Consider the following 7,047-nt stretch of genomic DNA (forward strand, 5'->3'; position numbering starts at 1 on the left):
GATGACAGACCTAGGATGAGCCACAGACCTATCAGATGACAGACCTAGGATGAGCTCCCCCTGCCTTCAGTCACAGCAGCGATAATCAAGACCTCCCATAGCAGTGCTGTAAAGTGTAACACACTTTGTGACATACGACATAGCACATTCCAGATATGGACAGTGTATTTAGTGCAGCATACAGGACGGTTCCAGATACTGCTCTTAGTGCTTGTTGTTCTTTTATTTTTAAAGATTTTATTTGTTTGTCAGAGAGAGAGAGAGGGATTGCACAAGCAGGGGGAGCAGCAGACAGAGCGAGAAGCAGGCTTCCTGCTGAGCAAGGAGCCTGATACGGGACTTGATCCCAGGACCCTGAGATCAGGACCTGAGCCGAAGGATGACGCCAAACCATGACGCCGAACCAACTGGGCCACTCAGGAGTACCAGTGTTTGTTGTTCTGAGTCCGCACAACTTCATAGCAATCCTATGAGGTAGGTGTACTACCCCCATTTTACAGATGATGAAACTGAAGTGCAGAGAGATTAAATAAATTGCCTACAGGTACACAACTAGTAAGTGGCAGAGCAAGACTCAACCCCAGCGCTTGCCTCCAGCCTCTGCCTGCACCATTCCTGGGCTCTTGGGCTCCCCTCTTCCCCGAAGTTCTTGGGCAGGTGGTCCCCACTTCCCCCAAGAATTACGACAAGTGGTCCTGTCATCAGGAAATTCAGGGTGCTGGAGATATGGCCTCTGATTCAGACAGTAATGGAGTTTTTTGGAGGCCTATTGGCCTTGCCTGCAAGAGGAGAAAGTGTGTGTGTCTGGGTCTGTATGTCCCCAGGAACTCCAAGGCCAAGTGTTCAGGAGAGATGTCAGAGGAAGGGGTCAGCTGAGACAAGCAGATCCTGTCTTATTTCCAGATTAGAGAGAATAAAGGCTTCTATTCGGAGCCCCTGCATACACACACACACACACACACACACACACACCCCAGCTGGCTACTCCTAGAAGGGCCTCTTTCCTCTCCTCGCCAACTCTGGGAAGGCCCTGAAGAACTTGCCCTTACTCCTGACCCTGCCCTGGGAGCCACAGCTAAATCTTGCTCCACTATTGTCCAGCAGCACCCCACTTGGACCCATGGCCTCCCAGCCCCCGGGGACTTCTTGGTGGGTACCTGGTCTGGCTCTCCCCTCTGGCATAGGGAAGAATGCGCCGCTGTCATCCTATCCTCCCTCCCCGACCCTAGCCCAGCGCAGAATTGGATTAAGAACAAAAATACGAGCTGTGTTTGTTTTAATCAGCTTCAAGACATGGGGGCTTTTAAAGGGAAGGAGAGCAGGCTGGAGCTGGCCCCGGGGCAGGCAGGCCGGGCGGTGATGCCATCCTAGGGTCAGGAGCACGCAGAGTGGTGAGTGCATCTGCAGGTCAGATCCTGGGCCAGATAAGGGCTGTGAAGAGACAACCAGGGTCCAAGGGCTGCAGTTAGGGGAGGAAGGAAAGGATGTTGGGAGGGAGGGGAGACACAGGTCCCCCCTAACCAGAGTGCGGGAGTGAGGCAGGAGGGGAGGGGAGGCAGGAGGCCCAGGAAGCCCCTGTGGAGAAGAGCAGCAGGGAGTAACTAGGGGGAGTAACCCCCTAGCCCCTCGGGGTCTCATCGTGAGGGATGATGGGAAGGAGGTCAGGGAGGGTGGACAACGATCTCCACCACCCATCGCAGGAAGAACTCCTGCCAGGGGCTTCCACTGAGCCGGAGCAATGGTGTCTGGACTGGAGTGTTGCGTCCAGGTGTGTCAGAGCTGGGGGGACCCAGGTGCTCTCATTAAGCCAAACATGTGGAATCCAGTGGAAAATGGGAGGAGTCAGGGTCCGATTGAGGGAACCTGCCTGATCCCTGGGCAGACATCAGATCTGATGAGCACCTGGAGGCTGCAAGGTGTGGTGGAAGGACTCTGAGGTGGGAGCCAGGAGCCTGGGTGCTCGGGGATTCCTGGGCATATAAGGAAAAGCCCCTGTGGACATACACTCGTACACTTACTCTACGAGCGGTTCTCCTCACGTTAGCTCTGAGAGCCAAAGAAAGGGGCTCAGAGAGGCTCGGGGACTGGTCCAAGGTCACACAGCCAATGAGAGAAGAAGCTGGTACAACTACCTAGGGCTCAGGATATCCGGCTGGCACTCCAACCCCTCTGGTTGAATAGCCTCAGCGAGTTCTCAGGTCGAAGCATCCAGATGGAAACAGTGATGTCAGACAGCTGAGGGCAGAGCCCCCAGAGGTCCTTCCCAGAACCTTTCTGCTCCCTAGCCATCAGGCACAGGGAGAAGGGCCTGAATGGGCTCTGCACACCCTCCAATCAGACTCTGGTGCTTCGCACCACCCTTGCCTGGAGACACCTGCGAGGTGGCGGCCGGAGTCTGAGACCAGAGCACGGGATCCCTGGGCCAGATCTGGGTCTTCTCATTCAAGTCCACAAAGGGGTTCTGGTCCATGACGATGCTATTACCAGTTGGAGGTGAAGGAGAAAAAACCAACAGGGAATTCTTTATATGGTTACATTTAGTGAGCTTCTAAATTTGAAATGATATCATCCTTTTTCTGATTTAAAATGTTCTTTCTTGTTATAAAACATAATGAAAGCAGGACTTCTAGAAAGTCCATTCTTGGCAAAATAAAAATTGTCAAACCTTTTCCTCCGTTCAGTTACAAGCAATTTTTAACGGGTCCATAAAAATCCCCAAGTTTATTTATTTGGGTGGTTTTTTTTTTTTTCCAGATCTATTTATTTATTTGAGAAAGAGAGAGTCCCGGCATGAGTGTGTGGGATGGGGCATGGGGCGGGGGAGAAAAACTAACTCTAAGCAGCCCCATTCCCAGCACAGAGCCCGAAGTGGGGCTCGATCTCATGACCCTGAGATCCTGACCTAAGCGGAAACTAAGAGTCAGACGCTTAACCAACTGTTGCCCCCCACTCCCCGCCCAGGCACCCCTATTATTTATTTGGAGACATTGTTACCTGCCCTGAGACAGAGTCCAGAGCTCTGCATGCATGCTACAAGAACTTAATAAATGTGTATCACAGGACTTCTCATGGTCCAGGTCAGCAGCAGGCACACAGCTGGGAGGTATGGGGTATCTGAGCAAATAGCTACATTTCTGCCTTAGTCTCCTCTTCTGCAGAGGAGGAGGCAGGAGCATCTAGGGACCCTGCAATGGATCTCGGGGGCAACATCCCGCCGCTCGGGGAGACTGAGCTCCTGGCACACAGATGGGGACCATCCCAAGCACAGAGCTCGCAGCCGTGCCCCAGGCCAAAGACTTAAGGGGGAAGACAGAGGCATGGACTGGCTTACCTGGCCCACGGGAGAGAATGTCTAGTACCAGCCATGGAGGGTCTGTCAGCCATGAGAAAGAGCATCACCGACAGCAGCCAGGACTTAGGCCCAGGTAGCCCTGGTCCTCTGTCCCAAGCCTCTGGATGCATCTCCCAGGCCCTGCAGGCTGGGGCCAGCCTCAGAGCCTCCCCTCCACCAAGAATCAGGCCACCCTCTGTAGGTAAAGTCTATCCGACCCAGTGCAGCTTGGCCCCTACTCTGATGCCAAGTGTGGGGGCACACACATTATATGGGAGAACGGTGCACACAGTGGTGCTGTGTTCTTTCAATATAGGACATACGTGTTCATACGGGTCTACCATAGTCCAGTCTGTTAAGAGGCAGTTGGACTGGGGTGCCTGGGTGGGTCAGTCATTAAGCGTCTGCCTTTGGCTCAGGTGGTGATCCCAGGATCCTGGGATTGAGCCCCACACTGGGCTCCCTGCTCAGCAGGGTGTCTGCTTCTCCCTCCCTCTCCCACTCTCCCTGCTCGCGTTCCCTCTCTCACTGTGTCTCTCTGTCAAATAAATAAACAAAATCTTTAAAAAAAAAAAAAGAAAAAAAGAGGGAGTTAGACGAAATAAAATATGTCCAGCCTCTGCCCTCAAGGACCAGCTTCTGAAACACACCCCTAGGGACCTGAAAAGAATCCAGTGGACAGAGGAAACCCATTCTATCCCAGGGAACATTCTGGCTAACGGCAAAGGTGGGTGCTTGGCACAGACCCAGCATCAAGGTAAAACCTGGAGCAGGAGCTGTGGACTGGTGGCCGTCCATCGCAGGGCCCAGACGAAGATGCCTCTGTGAGTGCTGGAGCCAGGTTCGAATGGGAAGGGAAGGGGCGAGGCCATCACTCCTCCCTGAAGCAGGACCCTCATGTCGCTGGGGGTGGGAAGGGTGTGGCCTGTCTGGAGCAGGCACTGTCCCTGGGGTGTGGGTGACGTTTTCCAGCTCTGGTCTTGTTAGGATGCAGGAAAGAGGCATCTTTGCCAGGGCCCCGGGACGTGGGAGAAGAGGGCACAATGGCCTCCACGAAGTGCCGAAAAGACAGGGCAGCTTTGGGGGCGGGTGGGGGCAGCTCTCCTACCCCCTCAGGCAGCTCAGCTCTGCACAGTCTCAGCCCCATTCCCCAGACACCAAGGGACACTGGTTGCTGACACCACGGCATTGGGTTTCCCCTGGGCTGGCCCAGGCTACTGTCACTGGGCCTGCCAGGAAATTGCAGCTGACACTCAGGAAAGGGCCTGGGGAAGGGCCCAGGGAAGGGCCCAGAGAGTGGGGGTCCAGGATCGTGCCGTCGGTGAGTTCTGAACAGGCCCCAGACCGGCTGGAGCAGGGGGAGACAGCTGGAGCTCGGAGGAGACAGCAGCCACACAGAGCTGGGCCTTGCATCTCTATCCTGGTCCTGCTCCTCTTGAGCTCTCCCCAGGAGGCTGGGAGACCCTGGAGCCTGGGGTTAGCCTGGCTGTGTGGAGTGAGAACGGAGAGGAAGGGTCACAGGACCCCTCTATTTCCCCACCCACAAGGTTGTAAAAACTGGTGCTTTAGCATCCCTCTGGGCGGAAAGCCACAGCTGCCCCACCCTTACTGGGCCACGTGCCGTGCCGCTGCCTCCACAGGGCCCCATCAGCTTTAATCTAGAGAGGGAACACATCCCCCTAGTCAGGGGCTGTGCCCTGTCCTGCTCTGTTCCACTGGATCCCAGACAGCCTGCTCTGTATCCTCCCCCATGCCATCCGTTTCTCTCTCCCTCTCTCCCTCTTCTGCTAGCTCTCCCTTCTCTATTGTATTTATTAAAATAAAAACACATACTGGTTCCCAGGTGCTCTTAAGTATTTCAAAAACTTAGAAACTGGGGAAGGCTGCGGGTGAGCAGCAGGAGGGACCCTCGGACTGGGATTCGAGATCCTCCGGCTCTCACTGCCCCTGGAGGTTCTCTTCTAGAAAGCATGTGGTTTACCTGCTGGAGACTTTGGGGATGGGACACACAGCACTCTGGGCTCTCAAGGGCAATTCTTACAGGAGCTTGGGCTCCATCCCCACCTGCAAAGAAACATCCATGGACTTACCGCCTGCACTGTTCCACTGTCCACCACACCCGATCACAGATGAAAGCCCTCTGGCCCGGACTGTGACAGTCCCCCAGAGCTTCGGTCCTGGACTGCCTCACTGGAGCCTCGGCCCCAGGCAGGAGGACAAGGCAGGCCCAAAGGAGACACAGGTGCAGTGAGAGTGTGCCCCTGGGAGGAAGCTCCCAGGGCACTAGCTAAGGGTGGGGATGGAGATTGGGCTGAGGGGGGAAGGGTGGATAACAGCCACAGGGGAGGGGCAGTGGGTGTCCAGCCAGGGACCCCCAGAAGGCAATGAGCTGTTGAGGATACCATGCTGGCAGCCCTGGCGCTCGGTCTCACAGCCCCCGACAATGCAGGCCACTCTCCCACAATCCCACAAGGGCAGAATGGACCATTCATGCAGATGACTCATCGTCATCCGTGCACACCTGCTACAGCTGTGACACAGTGACAAACGTGCAAAAGGCCCCCAAAGGCCCATTTCTTCTTCAGTCTAGGAGACTCCTTCAGAACAGGGTGGGACGGGGGTGGGGGTAGGGCACATCTAACTTGCTGATTCCCAGATTGGGTAACAACGGACTGTCAAACTATAATTTGGTGTACTTACTGTTCATTTCATCACAAAAGAAAGGTATTTTAACACTTGTTTCGAAAAGAAGTGAAGAGGATAGAATAAAAGACCGTCCTTCCCACTGTCGATTAGTGGTAAAGATCCAGCGAGGGGCAGCTTTGGAGGCAAGTGACTGAAAGGGGCACAGGGGTGCCTGGGGGGCACTGGTCAGGTGTGCGTCCCAGATCGTGGCGGCTGTCACAGAGACACGGTGCACAGAGACACCTACCGAGCCATACATCTGGGAAGAGGGCACTGGCTCGCCTAAGTTACACCTGAATGGGAACAGTCACATAAATAAGGCTCAAGTCAGACATTGAGCTCACGGAAGCTCCTGCTCCTGGGGGCCTCTCTTCACAAACTCCAATTCCAGCTCTACCTCTTGGTATCTGTGTGACCTTGCACAAAGTGTCTCACTTCCCTGTTCCTCAGTCTCCTCATCTCAGAAATGGGATCCCCAGCTCAAAGAGCTCCTGCGAGGCGCTCAGGAGTCCATGCCCACGAAGTCACCTGCATGGAGCCCGGTCAGATGTGCTCGCTGTCCTTCCAAGAAAGGGCAGCTGCCAGCTCCACACGGAACCGTAAAAGAGACGAAACAACCTCACATTCAGAAAGGAAAACATCATGCGACATTTTACAGGATGAATCATGTGGTACAATGTTGCTATCTTCTACAAACTTATTAGAGGCTCTACCTGTGGTTACTCATTCATTATTCAACCCATATTTACCAAAGGTTGCTAGCTTCAGAGACTGCTCCAGATGGTGGGAATAAAACAGTGAATTAGACAAAGTCTCTGTCCTTGTGAATTTATGTTCTCCTGTGGGAGACAGTCAGTAAACTAAATAAGCAAAAAAAAAAAAAAAAAAAAAAAAAAATATATATATATATATATATATATATATATACATATATATGTAGTATTTATAGTTTATATAGTAAACTAAATAAGCAAAAAATATATATGTATATGCATATATATAAAAAACTGTGTCAGCAGAGAACACCTATC

The sequence above is a fragment of the Mustela putorius genome, unplaced genomic scaffold (assembly GCF_011764305.1).
Source record: "Mustela putorius furo isolate JIRA1106 unplaced genomic scaffold, ASM1176430v1.1 tig00000585_pilon_pilon_pilon, whole genome shotgun sequence".
In the NCBI taxonomy this organism is placed as follows: Eukaryota; Metazoa; Chordata; class Mammalia; order Carnivora; family Mustelidae; genus Mustela; species Mustela putorius.